Source organism: Saccopteryx bilineata, chromosome 7, assembly GCF_036850765.1.
Source record: "Saccopteryx bilineata isolate mSacBil1 chromosome 7, mSacBil1_pri_phased_curated, whole genome shotgun sequence".
NCBI lineage: Eukaryota > Metazoa > Chordata > Mammalia > Chiroptera > Emballonuridae > Saccopteryx > Saccopteryx bilineata.
In genome coordinates this window covers 76,238,659-76,259,605 of record NC_089496.1, presented here as the reverse complement: position 1 = coordinate 76,259,605, position 20,947 = coordinate 76,238,659, and the positions used below count along the sequence as shown (strand labels likewise).

At 42.7% G+C, this 20,947-nt stretch overlaps 1 protein-coding gene and 1 non-coding gene across 2 annotated transcripts in view; both read right to left on the bottom strand.

Annotated features, from left to right (window-relative positions):
- IQGAP1 (IQ motif containing GTPase activating protein 1) overlaps positions 1–20,947 on the bottom strand; it is a 114,224-nt gene that overhangs the window by 74,120 nt on the left and 19,157 nt on the right. The gene's annotated exons all lie outside the window — the stretch shown is intronic.
- Positions 19,479–19,586, bottom strand: LOC136311353 (U6 spliceosomal RNA). Its single transcript, XR_010726753.1, has one exon. It is a non-coding gene; the product is annotated as a U6 spliceosomal RNA (small nuclear RNA).

The following is a 20,947-nucleotide window of genomic DNA, read 5'->3' as shown; positions in this document are numbered from 1 at the left end:
AAAAAATGGCTCGGTTGCTGAGCAACAGCGCCAGATGGGCAGAGCATTGCTCCCTAGTGGACTTGCCAAGTGAATCCTGGCTGGGGCACATGCAGGAGTCTGTCTCTCTGCCTCCCCTGCTCTCAATCATATTAAAAAAAAAAGTTTTAGCCTGACCTGGTGGTGGCGCAGTGGATAGAGCGTCGGACTGGGATGCGGAAGGACCCAGGTTTGAGACCCCGAGGTCGCCAGCTTGAGTGCGGGCTCATCTGGTTTGAGCAAGGCTCACCAGCTTGGACCCAAGGTCGCTGGCTCCAGCAAGGGGTTGCTCAGCCTGCTGAAGGCCCGCAGTCAAGGCACATATGAGAAAGCAATCAATGAACTAAGGTGTTGCAACGCGCAATGAAAAACTAATGATTGGCCCTGGCCGGTTGGCTCAGCGGTAGAGCGTCGGCCTAGCGTGCGGAGGACCCGGGTTCGATTCCCGGCCAGGGCACATAGGAGAAGCGCCCATTTGCTTCTCCACCCCTCCGCCGCGCTTTCCTCACTGTCTCTCTCTTCCCCTCCCGCAGCCAAGGCTCCATTGGAGCAAAGATGGCCCAGGCGCTGGGCATGGCTCTGTGGCCTCTGCCTCAGGCGCTAGAGTGGCTCTGGTCGCAATATGGCGACGCCCAGGATGGGCAGAGCATCGCCCCCTGGGGGGCAGAGCACCGCCCCTGGTGGGCGTGCCGGGTGGATCCCGGTGGGGCGCATGCGGGAGTCTGTCTGACTGTCTCTCCCTGTTTCCAGCTTCAGAAAAATGAAAAAAAAAAAATAAAATAAAATAAAATAAAAAATAAAAAAGAAAAACTAATGATTGATGCTTCTCATCTCTGTTACTGTCTGTCTGTCCCTGTCTATCCCTCTCTCTGACTCACTCTGTCTCTGTAAAAAATAAATAATAAATAAATAAAAAATTAAAAAAAAGAATATGTTAAAAAAAAAAAAGTTTTGAGAACATCATGCCACGTGGTAATGTGACATCAGGACTCAGCCATGACCACAACAAAACTCTTATATTTTTTACAGTATTTCTCATAAAACTTGAAAAAAATCTTAGTCCTTCATCTCACAGCAAGGGATAGAAACTTTAAACATTTTATCCTCCTCAAGGGTTCATTTTCAATTTAAGTAACATAAAAATATAATCTCTAATACCCCACAGCAAATATTAAGCTAAATACTTTGCAAGGATTAATTCACTTGATAGTTGCAAAAACTCCATAAGGTAAACAGTATTATTTTTCTTTTTGTGTGTGTGTGACAGAGAGAGGGACAGACAGACAGGAAGGAAGGGAGAGAGATAAAAAGCATCAATTCTTTGTTGCGGCACCTTAGTCTCCTTAGCTGTTCATTGATTGCTTTCTCATATGTGCCTTGACCGTGGGGCTACAGCAGACCGAGTAACCCCTTGCTCAAGCCAGCAACCTTGGGTCCAAGCTGGTGAGCTTCTTTTTTTTCTCAAACCAGATGAGCCCAAGCTCAAGCTGGCGACTTTGGGGTCTCGAACTGGGTCCTCTGCCTCCCAGTCCAACGCTCTATCCACTGAGCCACCGCCTGGTCAGGCCATTGATTGCTTTCTCATATGTGCCTTAACCAGGGGGCAGTAGCAGAGCAAGTGACCCCTTGCTCAAGCCAGCAACCTTTCAACTCAAGCCGGCGACCATGGGGTCATGTCTATGATCTCATGCTCAAGCCAGCGATCCCATGCTTAAGCTGGATGAGCCCACTCTCAAGCCAGTGACTTCGGAGTTTCAAACCTGGGTCCTCTGAGTCCCAGTCCAATGCTCTATCCACTGTGCCATCACCTGATCAGGCGTATTATTTTTCTTATTCTACAGAAAAGAAAACCATGGCTCCTAAAAGTAAAGTCATTTGTCCAAAATGACCAAGCTTGGCAGTGGCTGAGCTTTCTCTTGAATCCAAGTTGGTGTGATTCTAAAGCCAAACTCCACTCCAATGTATTGCCTCCTTCAAAAATGACAGCTACCACTTACTGAACATTCACTTAAAAGGCTCAAGTTCTGCCTGACCAGGCAGTGGCGCAGTGGATTGAGCGTTAAGGATGCCGAGGACCTAGGTTCGAGACCCCAAGGTCGCCAGCTTGAGCGTGGGCTCATCTGGTTTGAGCAAAAGCTTACCAGGTTGGACCCAAGGTCGCTGGCTCCAGCAAGGGGTTACTCAGTCTGCTGAAGGCCAGCAGTCAAGGCACATATGAGAAAGCAATCAATGAACAACTAAGGTGTCACAATGCACAACAAAAATCTAATGATTGATGCTTCTCATCTCTCCCTCTCTGTCTGTCTGTCCCTGTTTATCCCTCTCTCTGACTCTCTCTCTGTCTCTGTAAAAAAAAAAAAAAAAAGGGCTCAAGTTCTGGCCTGACTAGGTGGTGGCACAGTGGATAGAGGATCGAACTGGGATGTGGAGGACCCAGGTTTGAAACCCCGAGGTCGCCGGCTTGAGCATGGGCTCATCTGCTTTGACCAAAGCTCACCAGCTTGAACCCAAGGTCACTCATTGGCTTGAGCAAGAGGTCATTTGGTCTACTGTAGCCTCCCAGTCAAGACAGATATGAGAAAGCAATCAATGAACAACTAAAGTGCTGCAACAAAGAAACTGATGCTTCTCATCCCTCTCCCTTTCCGTCTGTCTGTCCCTATCGTTCCTCTCTCTGTCTCTCTCTCTGTCACAAAAATAAATAAAATAAAGGCTCAAGTTCTGAAGCTGGACTTCCTGAAGCATTCCACACCACAGTACAAGGCCATTCACAATCCTACTCTATCAAGCATCAAGAGACAGGCATATTAAATATTGTACACTGGTGAAGTGAACACAATTAGTGTGAAAAATTAGTGCTTAAATAACAGCCTGTCTTCATATAATTACATAATTCTCATAAATAATTCTTAAGTAACTTCCATATTTAGATTATGTTTATAAAACTTTGTTTTACACATATTTTAAATCAAGCCTTGGCCAGTTGGCTCAGTGATAGAGCGTTGGCCCAGCATGTAGATGTCCTGGGTTCGATTCTGGGTCAGGGCACACGTGAGAAGCAACTATCTGCTTTACCACCCCCCTTCCCTCTCTCTCTCTTTCTCTCTTTTCCTACTACAGCCATGGCTTGATTGATTCAAGCACATCAGCTCAGGGCACTGAGGATGGCTCCATTTCAGGCGCTAAAAATTGCTCATTGTGAGCATGGCCCTAGATGGGCAGAGCATCGGTCCCTGATAGGGGTTGCCAGGTAGATCTCTATTTCCCCTCCTATCACTTGGAAAAAGAAGAAAAAAATCACTTTTCAAAAACAAATCTACTCTGACAGCTATCATATCCATTCAGGAGACATTGTTAATGAACCACTCTGCATAATATTTATAAAATGTACTGAATACATGATCCCACCTTTAAAGGGATCCATACTGCCTGACCTGTGGTGGCGCAGTGGATAAAGCGTCGACCTGGAATGCTGAGGTCGCCGGTTCAAAACCCTGGGCTTGCCTGGTCAAGGCACATATGGGTCTTGATGCTTCCTGTTCCTCCCCTCTTCTCTCTCTCTCTCTCTCTCTCTCTACTCCTTCTCTCCTCTCTAAAATGAATAAATAAAATCTTTTTTAAAAATAAATAAAGGGAGGCCCTGGCCAGTTGGCTCAGCAGTAGAGCGTCAGCCTGGCGTGCGGGGGACCTGGGTTCGATTCCCGGCCAGGGCACATAGGAGAAGCGCCCATTTGCTTCTCCACCCCCCTCCCCTCCTTCCTCTCTGTCTCTCTCTTCCCCTCCTGCAGCCAAGGCTCCATTGGAGCAAAGATGGCCCGGGCACTGGGGATGGCTCCTTGGCCTCTGCCCCAGGCGCTAGAGTGGCTCTAGTCGCAGCAGAGCGACGCCCCGGAGGGGCAGAGCATCGCCCCCTGGTGGGCAGAGCATCGCCCCTGGTGGGCGTGCCAGGTGGATCCCGGTCGGGCGCATGTGGGAGTCTGTCTGACTGTCTCTCCCCGTTTCCAGCTTCAGAAAATAAATAAATAAATAAATAAATAAATAAATAAATAAATAAATAAATAAAGGATCCATCCTCCTCTTGGAAAGGAGATGCTTAACCAGCTAGCTACAATAGGAGATGACATCTGAACTAGGCTTGTAAGATAAATTATATTTAGAAGTAAAAAGGGGGGAAAGGAGCCTGACCAAGTGGTGGCACAGTGGATAGAGCGTCAGACTGGGACACAAAGAATCCAGGTTCAAAACCCTGAGGTCGCCAGCTTGAGCGCGGGCTCATCTGGTTTGAGCAAGGGGTCTATCGGTCTGCTGTAGCCCCGTGGGTCAAGGCACATATGAGAAAGCAATCAATGAACAACTAAGGTGGCATAATGAAGAACTGATGCTTCCCATCTCTCTCTTTTCCTACCTGTCTGTCCCTATCTGTCCCTCTCTCTGCCACAAAAAAAAAAAATAGTGGGAAAAGGAGACATTTAAGATAAAGGAAACAGCATAAACAAAGGCCAAAAAGGCATAGAACAAATGGCCTACTTAGAGAAGGACAAATCATTGTGCTGGAGCACTAAGTGGAGATGTGTCTGGAACACAGCATTTAATCTGCAGGCAATGGGAACCATGAAAGTTTTCAAACAGAAGAACGGCTTGGCCAACTGTACTTTCACTTTAAAAATTAATTTAATTAAATAATATAATCTAAAAAAATTTTTAAAGAGAAGCTTGATCAGATCTGAGACCTAGAACAGTAACTAGGACAACAACATGGAAGATAGATTCAAGAAAGAAGTATTAGGCAACTATTCAGGAATCCAGGTGAGAGACAAGGTCTTTAATTAGGGCAATGATGGAAACAGAAAGGAAAATGATGACTAATTACAGAGGAAGAGCCTGAGGATCTGTTAGATAGCTGTGACTGGGGATTAGAAGGGCAGTGGAGAAGACAAGGCTTGACAGACAACTGGAAAAGAACAAAACAGCAAAGTTAGTTTCTGGCCTCAAACTTTGCTACTGACATTAAACATCGAATGGATTCGAGCCGGATCAGGCGGTGCAGTGAACAGTGTTGGCCTGAGATGTTGAGGACCCAGGTTCTAAACCCTGATATCGCTGGCTTGAAGCCCAAGGGCACTGGTTCAACTGGAGCCCCTGCTCAAGGCACATATGAGAAACAACTACTATGAGTTGATGCTTCCCACTCCTCTCTCTCTCCTCCCTCTAAAAGTCAATAAAGAAAATATTTTTTAAAAAGTAGCTTTATAAAAAACAGTTAAACTTCTATAAGCAATTAAAAAAATAAAAAGATAAACTGGAGGGAAATTTTATAACATATAACAAGGAACCAATGACCTCCTATACTCTTTAGAGCATACATATATACATTTTAAATGCTTGAATAAAATAACAAATATTTTCCTAGAAAATAATGGAACCACAAAAAAAATCAATTCACGAAAGAATATAAATGGTCAGTAATTACAGGAAAAAAATTCTTAAACTTACTACTAATCAAAGAAATGCTAATTATAGTAACAATAACCCCGATTTCAGCTATCAGACTAGCAAAGATAAAAATGAATGATAGCAACTGCTGTCTGGTATGTGGGAAATCACACATTCTCACACTGTTCCAGCAGAAAGTCTGGCAGCATGTACCCTCTATAGTAAACTTGCAGAAACTTCTATAAAAGGAAAAAGGTTGTTTTATTTTTAAACGATGATTTGGTGACTTGTGGCATGGATGACTAAATAAATGATGATGCCATTAAACCAGGCAGGGCCACCAGGAGCAGCAGATCAGAATAATGAAGTCATGCCTGAAACATGTTCAGGTTGAAACATCAAGGGGACTCTTGGGTGGTGACATCTGCAGGCAACTGGAAATACATACACGTCTGAATAATTCAGGAGAGACCAGGACGGAAAGCCACATTTGAAAAATGGTACCATGAGAATAGATAAGTTCACCATTGTACAGAAATAAAAACGGTCAATGACTGTTCCTCAGAAAACAACATTTCTGAGGCAAATAATACAGAGAAAACATAGTCACTACAAAAACATGAGAACCATGAGAGCAATCACATGACAGCAATCAGAAGGAAAATTTCCGGAAGCTGGATGAGGTCACCAACTTCCAATGCTGAAGAAAAGGGGTGACAGAAAGAAAAGGATATGGCAAATAAGAAAGAATGTCATCTGTGACCCCAATAAGGGAGTCTCAGCAGAGTGAGGCAGGAGTCAGATTATTAGCACTAGAAAAGCAATTATAAGTAGGGAACTAGAGACAGCAAATATAGATGTTTTTTCAACATCTATATTTGAAAAGAAGGAAAGAAAGGGTTAGCCTCAGGAGGTAGCATATCCACGGAAGGAGTGTTTGTTTGTCTTAGCGTGTGTCTGCCTCTCTCTTTCTCGTATGACTGAAGAAGAGGCACTAATTTGCAGCCTGTAGGAAAACAAGTGAAGAAGAAACTAAAGACAGGAAATAAAGAACAAATGAACGCAAGGTTCTGTAGCTGGCTATAGAAAGAAGTATGCCCACTTCTTCCTTGAGAAAAAGAGGGAAGGAAATGAGAATGAGCAAGAATGACATTTCTCTAACTAACCTCTCTGAGCTTTAGTTTTCTGTCTGTAAAACAGGCTTAGGAATGGCACTTATTCTCATAAGATTATTGTTAAGATTAACTGAGCTAATTAATGTACACAAGCACCAGCAGGCTCTAAAAAAAATGGCAGCTATGTATTTGTGTATGTATTTGTATGTGTTTGAGATAGCTAGGTCCCAGAAATTAAACCTACAGCTAGAGTCTAACACCCACTAACTTGCGTAACAATACCTGCCTGCCTTGTCTTACTGATAACATTTGTCGAAGGGAGTAGATATTTGGCCCTACCCTTCCACCACTCAGCAAGGCAAATGACTTATTTGGAGAACTCCACTGTGGTAAGCCTGAAACAAGCCCAGACCAAGAGCATAGTAGAAAAGAATCAGAGAGTGTGAATTAGGGGTCTGTGAAGAGGAAACCAGTTGAACAAGTTCTGCAGAGCACATGACTTCAGCGGTTTCCCAGCTCGGTGCAATACAGAAGAGGAACCTACCAATGCCGGAACTGACTACTCCAAACCACTGACATTCAGTTCCTCCAGGAACAGCCACTCTGCGACCACACCCAGCTCGCAGAGCAAATGCCCCCAAATGCCAGGGTTACTCACTGCTAAAAAACCCCCAAAGTTGGGCCATGTTTCCTTGCAATTAGGATTCTACTAAGTCATAATACATCTGAGCACCATCTAGGCACTGGAAACAGCATAGCAATTTTAACAGAGTGTGGAAGAACAGGTCTTGAGAGACAGGAATGTAGAATATTCAATAAAGCATTCCTTGCCATATGAAGAGGAAGGGGAGTTAGGGCTGGCCTCCCTAAAAAAGAATGGCATAGAGGTCTTGAAGGACAAGGTGTGTGAGTGTGTGTGTGTGTGTAGGGTGTGTTGGGTGTGTAAGTGTGAGTGTGTGTGTGTGTGTTGGTGGGGGTCTTGAAGGACAGTGTGTGTGTGCATGTGTTGATGGGGGAGAACATGTCTGGCCAAGGGGGGAGAATGTGCAGAGCCTTTGAAGGATCTGAAGCAGGAATGAAATGATCAAATCTAATTCAAACAACCACTCTAGCAGTCTGGGTCAGGAGAACAGACCAGTAAGAGCTGAGGAAGCACTAACTGCTGTGATCCAGGCAAGAAATGATATAGGCTTCTTTTCTAAGCCATCAAGTAAAATGAGAAATCTTGATAGTATCAATAGAAGTTTTAAAAGAAACTTCTAAGTATAAAGTAAACCAATCTTAACAGTTACAAGAATAAGTGAGAAACAGAAGGAAAACATTTTTCTTCTTAATAACTTATTTAAGTTCTGTGTTTCTTGATATCTAATGCAGACCCATCCCTGAGCAAATCACTGCACTTTTGAATCAGAGAAAGTATATCAAATCTACTCACCAAAATTAAATGTCTAATTATTATCATATTTCAAAAGAGTCCACTGGGGTGATGGAAACTAGACTATGATGACAATTGTACCACTCAGTAAATTTACTAAAAATCATTAAGTTGTGTATTAAAAATGGGAGAATTTTGCCTGACCTGTGGTGGCACAGTGGATAAAGCACTGACCTGGAATGCTGAGGTTGCTGGTTTGAAACCCCAGGCTTGCCCGGTCAAGGCACATATGAGAAGCAGTCAATGAACAACTACATCTAGCTCTCTCTTTCTTTCTCTAAAATAAACAAATAAAATCTTTAAAAAAAAATGGGAGAATTTTATGGCAAGGAAATTATACTACAGTGACGTTTTCTAAAAGTCCCTGGACTGAGAAGGTTCACTACTTGCTCCCAGACCCTGCCTTCAGATGCAGGACCTGATGAAACATTACCCTGCTTATCAATCCAGCCACCTCTATTTTAACACATATCATGAAACAGAAAAAGTCCTTTTAACCTTCAAGGACAAAAAAATCTTCAGGCTGAAATACAGGTACTTCTTTGCAAAAGCAATTCTCTGAGTCACTGCCCACTGGCAGCTGCTAGAGCTCCTGGGAACAAGGAGAACCTGTAGAGCAAGTGTCATGTCAAAAATTGAATGTTCAGATCTAGTACTTGGTAAGAACATACCAGGAGGAGAAATTAACTCATTAAAGACAAAGTCCTTGCCCTCTAAGGCTCACAGTATGTTAGGGAAGAGAAAAGTATAAGGCACTTATGTTGTAAAAAGCTATAATAGGGGGGAAAAAAAGCTATAATAAAGATACACTGCGGGGGGTGGGGAGGCTATAGAAACAAGAAGAGCATCTGACACCTGCAGTAAGGCTGAGTGTCTAGGTAAGCTAACTAAAGGAGGTGCGACCTGAATTTATTTTTTTAGCGAGATAATAATTTACACAGGTCAAAATTCACAAAGTATAAAAAGCTACCTAGTTAAAAGGAAGGACATCTCATGAAATGAAATAGGCAAGAGTGTCATATGCTGCTGAGATTAAGAAAGAAAGTACTGAAAACTTTCCAATGGATATAGCAATTAAGTCACGGGTGAACTCAGCAAGAGAGACTTCAGTGGGGCAAAGGAGGATGCACAGATCACACCCACGCAAGTCAAGGTGAAGAAGTAAGGGCATAGGGAGTACAGACAAGTTTTCCTTGAAGGAAAAAAGGGACAATAATCACAGTGAGGTCTACTAACTAAGGGAGAAGATCTTGAATGGATTAACATGTTTATGTATTAAGGAGAGAATTTCGGAGAAAATGCAAATTATAGTTAAGAAATTAATCCCAGAATAGGGACCCTAGGAGACAAGAAAAGACAGGATCCAGACCACAGAGAGAAGGCTGAGTTTTAGCAAGACAGATACTTCTACCATTGCTACAGGGAAGGAGGTCAAGATGACGTGTGAAATGGGATAAATTTGTTAGGGACAGAAAAATTGAGAATTTGTAAGAGAAAAATAGAGGTCATCAAGCCATACTATGGGAAGCCAGGGATGGATATGCCTACTCAAAATCAAGATTCGGTTACAAGTTTTGATGAGCCTAACCCAGGCGTGGCCAACAGTTTTTGCCCCCAGGCCAGATTAGAAAGAAAACTTTTTTCACGGGCCTGACAAAATATTAAAATTAAAAAACGTTAAATACAAAAATGATTCATTTAAGTAAACAAAATTTTATTATATAACTTGTTTATGAATAAATGTAAATAATTTAGTACAACAAATTAACAAAAAAACTAATGTGATGTGTTGAGGCGCTTTGCATCACCTATTTTTTTAATATCTGGCTCTATACTTGTAGTAGCTATTCTTTTTAAAAAAATTTTTTTTACAGAGTCAGAGAGAGGGGGGATAGATAGGGACAGACAGACAGAAACGAAGAGAGATGAGAAGCATCAATCATTAGTTTTTTTTCATTGTGACACCTTAGTTGTTCATTGATTGCTTTCTCATATGTGCCTTGACCATGGGGCTACAGCAGACCGAGTAACCCCTTGCTCAAGTCAGTGACCTTGGGTCCAAGCTAGTGAGCTTTGCTCAAACCAGATGAGCCCGCACTCAAGCTGGCGACCTCGGGGTCTCGAACCTGGGTCCTCCGCATCCCAGTCTGAAGCTCTATCCACTGCGCCACCACCTGGTCAGGCAGTAGTAACTATTCTTAACACAGCCTCCAAATGTAAATCATTCAATCTTGATCTTGTTGTACTTTTATTTAGATTCATTAAAGAAAAAGTTTGTTCATAAATATAAGTTGAACTGAAGATTACTGAAGATATTGTAGTTTATGTATAATGATTTAAAAGTACCACTTATTTCCACAGTGCGTCATGAGGAGAATATTAAAAATTTAATCGTGGGCCGCATAAACTTATTACATGGGCTGGATCCGGCCCACAGGCCATATGTTGGCCATGCCTGGCCTAACCCATCTCTGACCATTCAAATGTTATTTTCAAAACTCACCTCTTCCATGATCTACAATTGGGAAAAATCCCTTCTTCCTCCAAACTTTCTCCCATGGCACTTTTTTTTTTTTTTTAAATGTTATTGATTGATTTTTTTATTTTATTTTATTTATTGATTTTTTTAGAGAGAGAGAGAGAAGGGGGAGGAGCAGGAAGCATCAACTCCCATATGTGCCTTGACCAGGCAAGCCCAAGGTTTCGAACCGGCGACCTCAGTGTTCCAGGTCGACGCTTTATTCCACTGCGCCACCACAGGTCAGGCTCCCATGGCACTTTGTAGCTCTCTACCTCTTAATACAATTATTTAAATACGTAAGGGTGGGATCCGTTTCTGATTTACCTTTGAAGCATGGTGTTCTACAAATAACCGTTGAATGACACAAACTGCTCCTGGTCTCCATGATTACAAAATAAAAGGAAAAGAAATTCCCCTAAGCGCTCAGCACCACAATACTGAAAGTCTCTTCACCACCACAACCGCCACATTCCCTCCCCACACTTTTTACCAATTCAACTGAACAATGTTTCTGGTCATCCATATACTTTGTGGAAAGCACTGTGGAAGGAGGTGGAGTTGGATACCAAGAAACAGAAAAGGCCAGTCTCAACCACAAAAGAACTCAAAATAATAAGACAACTATCTGTGTAGTAAGGCTTTTCCTTCTCTCCCAAACCATTTCAGCTTATCTTGCCAAACTCAGCCATAAAATAATCTTTCTTCATCTAAACTCTCACACATTAACTCCATCAGTTCCTTTGCAACCATATATTGCCTTATGACATTAGTTAGGCCTCTCATCCTTCAATGTTGAGTAACTTTTCAAATGGTTATACAGTCTGCCCAATCAGTCTGTAAGCCCCCCAGGGGCAGGACTGGGCTACACATGCACATCTTCTCTGCTTCCCCAGAAGGTCCTGAACAATGAAGAAGCTCAAAACTGGTTTTTACCTGTTGTAGTCCATTGAAAGTGTTTTCTCTAATTTTTTTAGCGATGTCAGAAGAAAAAAAAAATGAGCAATAAAATATTATCAAGCCATTCAAAATAAAAATACCTTTTAGGGACAACATAGGAAATGAAAACTAAAATCATTTTAAGTAACAAAAAAAAAAATTAAGTATTGTACTTAGGTTAGCACATAATCTCCCATTTACTTTTATACAGTCTATGCTTGAAAATTTCCAACAGGGGATTTTTCCAAAGCAGATTCTATAGAAATTTTTAAAGAAATGTCTTATGGTTATAAAAATTCTTCATATTAAGTGGATTTCCATTGCCTAGTTCTGTTCCTCTGATACCACACATGATAAATTGAAACCTGCTTCCATTTTCCAAAGATTTTTTAATAATATCACAACGTTAACAGTTGAAAGAATTCCTATACAGGATGACAGCTGAACTGAGTGTCTATGTTTCTACATTCCCTCTAAATCTTGTTTCCCATATTATATAATCACAGTCGTTTCAATTATTCCTCATACATCAGAATTTTTTTTTTTTTTTTCATTTTTCTGAAGCTGGAGACAGTCAGACAGACTTCCGCATGCGCCCGACCGGGATCCACCCGGCACGCCCACCATGGGGCGACGCTCTGCCCACCAGGGGGCGATGCTCTGCCCATCCTGGGCGTCGCCATGTTGCGACCAGAGCCACTCTAGCACCTGGGGCAGCGGCCAAGGAGCCATCCCCAGTGCCCGGGCCATCTTTGCTCCAATGGAGTCTTGGCTGCGGGAGGGGAAGAGAGAGACAGAGAGGAAAGCGCGGCGGAGGGGTGGAGAAGCAAATGGGCGCCTCTCCCGTGTGCCCTGGCCGGGAATCGAACCCGGGTCCTCCGCACGCTAGGCCAACGCTCTACCGCTGAGCCAACTGGCCAGGGCTACATCAGAATTTATAGACCCTTTATTATCCTAGTCATGCTCATCCAACGTGCTCTAGTTCTGGAGCAATAACCAACTCAACTAGGGGACCAACACCCACTGGTGGAGAGTGGTTCTGCAGGTTCTATGTTGAAAAGGATTCCGACCGACCAGCAAGTAGGTGCTGTGGGTGTGAAAGCATCCCACCACCTATCTATCATCTTTGCTCTAGATTAGCCAGGTCCCTCTTAAAGCATGGCCTCCAACTGAACACAACTTCAGGTAGCCTCTGATCAGCGCAGAGGACAACAAAACCATCTCTTCCTCTGCTGCATTCTCCACAATTCTATTTTTTTAATTGACTGATTTGAGAGTGAGCAAAAGAGAGAAACATCAATCTGTTCCTGTATGTGCCCTGACTGGGATCGAACCCATGGCATATCAGGACGATGGTCTAGCTATCCAGCCAGGGCTCACACATTTTTTCTCCTTGCTTTTTTTTTTTTTTTTTTTTGAGATAGAGAGGCAGGGGGAAAGAACATGGAGCTGTTCCTGTACAGCTAACAGGGGAATCAAACTGGCAACATCCACGCTCCCATATGATGCTCCAACCAACCAAGCTATTCAGCCAGGGCTTAATTTCTTTCTTTTTTTTTCTTTTTTAATTTTCAGAGAGACATAGAGAGGAAGGAAGAGAGAGGGCAGAGGGAAGGGACGCATTCATTCCACTCAGTCCTGCACCCATTGGCTTCCCGTGTGTGCCCTGATGGGGGATCAAACTCCCAACTTTGTTGTTTTGGGACAATGCTCTTAACCCACTGAGCTAACCAGCAAGGGCTCATATTTCCATTAATGGGTTAATAAACATCTCAGACTTGTTTCACTTTCTTTCATTTTCCCACTAATGCTACTTCTCTATATATTGTCCTTAGACACTCCATGTTTTGAACCCCAATGTAGAACATCACATTTATCACTATTAGATTTAAGGTATTTTGAAAGCAGAACTTGTCACACAGTATAACCATCCTTTGAGCAACAAGTGAAGCTCAAGTTTGATCAATACATCATTGATGCATTCTTAAGTCCTAATAAAAATGTTTTATATAGAACATGTCTTGCCTTAAAAAGCTTTTTTTGAATTAAAAACTTAGCAACTTCCTTTTCTATTGAGATAACATGCATATAATATAAATTTACCATTTTTAACCATTTTGAAGTATGAATTTCAGTGGTTTTTAGTATATTCACAATGTTGTACAACCACCACAACCATCTAATTCCAGAAAATTTTCACCACCCAGAAAGAAACCTCATACCCATTCAGCAGTCACTCTCCATTTATTTATTTATTTTAAAGATTGTATTTATTCATTTTAGAGGGGAGGGGGTGGAGAGAGAGAAAGAGAGAGAGAGAGAGAGAGAGAAGAGGGGAGGAGCTTAAAGTATCAACTCCCATATGTGCCTTGACCGGGCAAGTCCAGGGTTTTGAACCGGCAACCTCAGCATTTCCAGGTTGACACTTTATCCACTGTGCCACCACTGGTCAGGCAGTCACTCTCCATTTAGCAGCTCTTTTTTGTATATGGTTTGTTCAGCTGGCAACAAATGTTAATTATATCGTAATCTAGTCCACATTTATCCCACCTGTCTGAAAAAGTATCACAAGACATACTTTCAAAGGCCTTACTGAAATCTAGCCATTAGTGTGTTTCTCTAATTCACTAATCTGGTGACCCTGTCCAAAAGGAAATGATGTTAATATAAGAAGGCAATCTCAGGAAGGCCTGGCTGACCCCTAGACATCCCTTCTTTCCTAAGTGCCCATAAGCCATCCATTTGATAATATGCTATGAAATTTTGCCAGAGACTATTTACTAGTTCACTAGACTAGAATCTATGATTATCTTCTTTTCCTTTTAAATAATTAGTACATTTGTACTCTCCTGGTTTTAAAAAACATACTCCTATTCTTCACGATGCCTTTAAGATCCTGCAACAGTTCAGCAATTATACCTATCCAATTAGTACAATAATTTAAATTTAAGCTTTGTAAGCCAAGAACATGAGAATTCAATGAAGAATGGAAAGAAACTATAGACAAAACATAAAACAGGCGCCCTGGCCGGTTGGTTCAGTGGTAGAGCGTTGGCCTGGCGTGCAGGAGTCCCGGGTTCGATTCCCGGCCAGGGCACACAGGAGAAGTGCCCATCTGCTTCTCCACCTCCCCCCTCTCTCCTTCCTCTCTGTCTTTCTCTTCCCCTCCCACAGCCAAGGCTCCACTGGAGCAAAGTTTGCCCGGGCACTGAGGATGGCTCTGTGGCCTCTGCCTCAGGAACTAGAATGGCTCTGATTGCGGCAGAGCGACACCCCAAGATGGGCAGAGCATCGCCCCCTGGTGGGCATGCCAGGTGGATCCCGGTCGGGCGCATGTGGGAGTCTGTCTGACTGCCTCCCTGTTTCCAGCTTCAAAAAAATACAAAAAACCCCCCCAAAAAAACCCATAAAACAGGCCTTGGCTCAGTGGTAGAACATCAGCCCAGTGTATGGATGTCCCAGATTTGATTCCTGGTCAGGGCACACAGGAGAAGCACCCATCTGCTTCTCCACCCCTCTTCTTCTCATTTCTCTGTCTATCTCTCTCTCTCTCTTTCCCTTCTGCAGCCCTGGCTCAATTGGAGCGAGTTGGCCCCAGGCACTAAGGATGGTTTCATGGCCTCTGCCTCAGGCACTAAGAAGAGATCAGTTGCTGAGCAACAGAACAACACCCCAGATGGGCAGAGCATCGCCCCCAAGTGGACTTGCTGGGTGGACCACAGTCGGCTGCATGCAGGAGCCTGTCTCTGCCTAACCTCCTCTCATTAAACTAAAGAAAAACAAAACATAAAACAGTGGAGAACTGAACATGAACATGCCCCAAATTCTTACTTGAAATAGTCCTTCAAATCCACTATTCTGACAGAGAACAGTGTTTCCCAAACTAGCGTAACCTGGAACACCAGTGCTGAGACAGATGATCTGTGAGAAATGACTCAGACAGGAAATGAGGGTTGAGTAGTACTGCTTCTTGAAGACTCTGAACTTACTGCCTATGGTAAAGAATCTAAACAACCTACCAGTTAAACAATCTGTTTAACTTAGTTTAATCCAGTATTTTTGAAACTTATTTGACCACTAAACCTTTTCTTCCTAATGTCAGTCACTCATTAATAGAATACACCTCAAAAATAGTAAACAATCTACTAATATTTCTACTAATATTAGTAGAAAGTCAGCTAGCCACACGGTTTTCAAATCCCAAACTACACCCTCCTTTAACACAGAGTAAAGTACAGTATGTTAGTTTGACAACTCTGTTAATCTCTTCACAGTATATATGTCAAAACAGTTAATCCAAAACCTGTTCTCTCAATGCTGACTTCATCATATACTATTAATCTCTGTAACATCACAAAAGCACTCTGGAAAGTTCTAGCCAATTTCTCTAAAAGGAAATTTAAGCCATATGTTTAAAAAAAACTCTACAATTAAAGATGTCTTGTTCTGAAAAAAATTAAGGTCTCAATTCACACAGTATGGCAAACTCCAGGGTACATTCATAAGATAGCCATTACTAATGTTCAACAGTTAAGATATTACCCAAATAACATACAGGAAAAAAATAATAAAGCAGGATCTCTACCTCACTCTTCCCACTAACATAAATTCTAAATGGATCAAAAGGTCAAATGTTGCCTGACTGGTGGTGGCACAGTGGATACAGCATGGACCTAGCACACTGAGGTCCCAGGTTCGAAACCCCTAGGTTGCCAGCTTGAGCATGGGGTTGCCAGCTTGAGCATGGGATCATCAATGATGCCAGTATTGCTGGCTGGAGCCCAAAGGTCGCTGGCTTGAAGCCCAAGGTTGCTGGCTTGAGCAAGGGGTCACTGGGTTGGCTTGAGCCCCCCCAGTCAAGACATGTAGAAGAAGCAATCAATGAACAATAAAGTGACACAACTGTGAGTTGATGTTTCTCATCTTTCTCCCTTCCTGTCTCTGTCTCTCTCTGGAAAAAAAAAAAGTAAAATGTTAAAACTCTATATACTAAATACATTAGAAGAAGGGAATGTTTCTGTATAATCTCAGTATAGATAAGAACTCTCTAAAAGTAACAAAAAATAAAAAGTGTTTTAAAATTCTGAAGTAGCCTGACCTGTGGTGGCGCAGTGGATAAAGCGTCGACCTGGAAATGCTGAGGTCGCCGGTTTGAAACCCTGGGCTTGCCTGGTCAAGGCACATTGGGGAGTTGATGCTTCCAGCTCCTCCCCCCTGTCTCTCTCTCCTCTCTGTCTCTCTCTCTCTCCTCTCTAAAATGAATAACTAAATAAAGAATAAAATTCTGAAGTATTTTAAACAGTATGACATCCAAAGGGTCAAACAGTATGACTTCCTGGATACATAAAGACCTCTTATAAATCAGTAAAAAAAGATCAATAACCCATGGAAAAATAAGCAAAGATTTCTTCTAAAACCATTGATGGGAAAAGAAACAGGTGGCTTTTAATTGTATGTAAAGTTGCTCAGCTTTAAAAGATGACACTACAATGAAATACTATTTTCACCTATGAAATTTGCAATTATTTTTAAAAAACTGATGCCCTAGGCCCTGGCTGGTTGGCTTAGTGGTAGAATGTTGGCCTGGTATGTAGAAGTCCCAGGTTTGATTCCCTGATCAGGGCACACAGGAGAAGTGACCATCTGCTTCTCCACCTCTCCCTTTCTCCCTTCCCCGCAGCCCTGGCTCGATTGGATCGAGTGCATCGGCCCCCAGGTGCTGAGAATGGCTCCGTGGAGCTTTTGCCCCAGCCACTAAAAATAGCTTGGTTATGAGCATGGCCCCAGATAAGGGTTGCCTGGTAGATCCCAGCCAGGAAGCATGTGGGATTCTCTCTATCTCCCCTCCTCTCACTTGGAAAAATAATTTTAAAAAAGTAAATAAAAGCCCTGGCCGGTTGGCTCAGCGGTAGAGCGTCGGCCTAGTGTGCGGAGGACCCGAGTTCGATTCCCGGCCAGGGCACACAGGAGAAGCACCCATTTGCTTCTCCACCCCTCCGCCGCGCTTTCCTCTCTGTCTCTCTCTTCCCCTCCCGCAGCCAAGGCTCCATTGGAGCAAAGATGGCCCGGGCGCTGGGGATGGCTCTGTGGCCTCTGCCTCAGGCGCTAGAGTGGCTCTGGTCGCAATATGGCGACGCTCAGGATGGGCAGAGCATCGCCCCCTGGTGGGCAGAGCGTCGCCCCATGGTGGGCGTGCCGGGTGGATCCTGGTCGGGCGCATGCGGGAGTCTGTCTAACTGTCTCTCCCCGTTTCCAGCTTCAGAAAAATGATTAAAAAATAAATAAATAAATAAAAAATAATAAAAACTGATACTCCAGGTTGACAAAATTATGGAGAAAGCAACCTTCATATATTATTGAGGAATGTCAACTAGTACAACCTCCACAGAAGGCAAATTGACAATATCAAAACTAAATGGACATATTCCCTTTGATTCAGAAAATTCCACTTTTAAAAATTTATTCTGTAAGAACACTCCCAAGTGCAAGTACAAAGTTGCTAACTACAGCACTATATATAATATATAGTAAAGCTGGGGGGTGGAAGGTGGGGTATTCACTGAGAGGTTAAATCCATACACTGGAAAACTATGCAACCGTGAAGAACTAAATGAGGCACTCTGATGTATTTATGATGAATGAGTTATAAGATGAAGGCAGAATGTATAGCGCGCTAACAGTTCTAAACATGGAAATCAAAGTAACTTGCCTGTCCCGGCTTAGCCTATCTCTGGCAGGACATATGAGCTTACAAGGGTCCCACCAGGGGAAAACTGGGTGGCTGGGAAACAGGACTAGAGACTAGGGCGACAGACATTTTTCATAGTAGTATATCCTATTATAGCTTCTGAATTAAGTATCAGGTCCATATATCTATTTTTAAATGTTTTTTTTTTTAAAGTTTTCACTTTAAAATAATTAACATTAAATCTGCCTAAAAATATTTTTGTGGGAATGCTCAAGTTTTGTTTTTTTGTTTGTTTGTTTGTTTTTTTACTGAGACAGAGAGAGAGTCAGAGAAAGGGACAGACAGACAGGAACGGAGAAAGATGAGAAGCATCAATCATCAGTTTTTTGTTGCGACAACTAGCTGTTCATTGATTGCTTTCTCATATGTGCCATGACTGTGGGTCTTCAGCAGACCAAGTAACCCCTTGCTTAAGCCAGCGACCTTGGGTCCAAGCTGGTGAGCTTTGCTCAAGCCAGATAAGCCCGCGCTCAAGCTGGTGACCTCGGGGTCTCAAACCTGGGTCCTCCGCATCCCAGTCCGACGCTCTATCCCAGTGGTTCTCAACCTTTCTAATGCCGTGACCCCGCAATACAGTTCCTCATGTTGCGGTGACCCCAAACCAAAAAATAATTTTGGTGGCTACTTCATAACTGTAATTTTGCTACAGTTATGATTCGGAATGTAAATACCTGATATGCATTATGTATTTTCCGATGGCTTTAGGCGACCCCGCTGGGGTCGCGACCCACAGGTTGAGAACCGCTGCTCTATCCACTGCGCACCACCTGGTCAGGCGGAATGTTCAAGTTTTTCAAGGAAAATCCCCAAAGTCAAGCAAATATCAAGCACTACCTTTTCAAATTATTAATGATTAAGAAGCACTGTCCAAACTGATATAATATTATCCTCAAGGTAGAAAAATAGTCATCCAAGTAGTAACTTCTGTATCCTTTAAGTGGTTTTAAAGGTCATCAGTGATGCTATTCCTAGTAAAATGATCTATACTGTGATACTTTCCACTTAAATTTTATTTTTAAATCATTTTCTATCTTTTTTTATTCATTTTTTTAGAGAGGAGAGGGAGAGACAGAGAGAGAGAGGAGAGACAGAGAGAGAGAAGGGGGGGGAGGAGCTGGAAGCATCAACTCCCATATGTGCCTTGACCAGGCAAGCCCAGGGTTTCAAACCGGCGACCTCAGCATTTCCAGGTCGACGCTTTATCCACTGTGCCACCACAGGTCAGGCCTCATTTTCTATCTTTAATGATCTTTTTTTTTTTTCTTTCTCATTTTTTTAATGGAATGCTTCATGAATTTGCGTGTCATCCTTGCACAGGGGCTGTGCTAAATATCTCTGTAATTGTTCCAATTTTAGTGTACATGCTGCTGAAGCAAGCACAGTTTCTTCTTTATTTTCCAATTTTTCCTTTTCTGATTTTGCCCCATTCCCTCTCTCTATTACTTCAGTTTCTTCTGCTTCAGTTTTCAGAAACACTAATTAATCCCATCAGGAAAATACCTTTCAGTTTGACTGATTGCCAGGTTGATTTTAGAGAGAGGAAGGGAGAATGAGACAGAAACATCAATCTGTTCCTGTATGTACCTGATCAGGGATCAAACCTGTAACATTTGCATATTGGGACGATGCTCTAACCAACCAAGCTATCTGTCCAGGGCTACTTTTAGTTTCTTATGCTTCTAATTAATGATCCCTAGCAACAGACTGATACTTTCTACTTTATGGATAAATACCTATCAAAATAGCAGTATTTCTGTCTACTGTAGATAGTCTCATAATTTTTCTGAAAACCAGAGTTCTCTCAGTCCCCAAACATCTGTGTTAACAGAAGCCAAGCCCTGGGCTGGCAGCTGCCTTTCCAATGCTCCCTTCTGCTTTCTGTTATGATTTTCAATGAGTCAACAGGAAGGTATTCTGAGTAAAGAAATAGAGGCCTTTAGACAGGCCTTTCTTCCACCCACAATACCAAAAAATACAGTTCTTACCAAATGATCCAAGGCAATTTCCAATCCAATTTGCCACTCCTGTCTGCATGAGGTCATTATTAAAATAAAAAAAGAAAACCTGCACACAAACAAGCAATTGGAAAGAAGGAAAGTCTTTCTAAAGTGAATCAAAAGAAAATACCAGGTTATGGAAAAAAAAAACCAAACCTAATCGGGAACTCTCTGTCCTCCCCAGGGTCACTGATAACCTCTACTTCATTCACTTCCACTTCAGAGAGACTGTTTCGGTGAATGGGAGTCAGGTCAAAAAAGTTAAACACACACATTTATCACAGGCCAATTATCATGTTTCTAGACACCTATAAAAATCACTTAACCATGGAGGTGCAGTAAACAGAGCATCAACCTGGGACGCTGAGGACTCAGATTCAAAACCCTGAGGTCGCTGGCTCGACCATGAGCTCACCAGCTTGAGCACAGGATTGCGTGCTTAAGCATGAAATCACAGACATGACTCCATGGTCGCTGGCTTGAGCCCAATGTCACTGGCTTGAGCAAGGGGGTCAGTAGATCAACTGGAACCCCCCAACCAAGGCACATATGAAAACAATAAATGAACTAAAGTGACACAACTATGAGTTGATGCTTCTCATCTCTCTCCTACCTCTCTCTCTCCCTTCCTGTCTCCCTCTTTCCCTTTCACCAAAAAAAAATAAAATAAAATAAAATAAATTACTTGACTCTGCCTGAGCAGTCGGCCCGACCAGTGGTGACACAGAGGATAGACTGTTGACC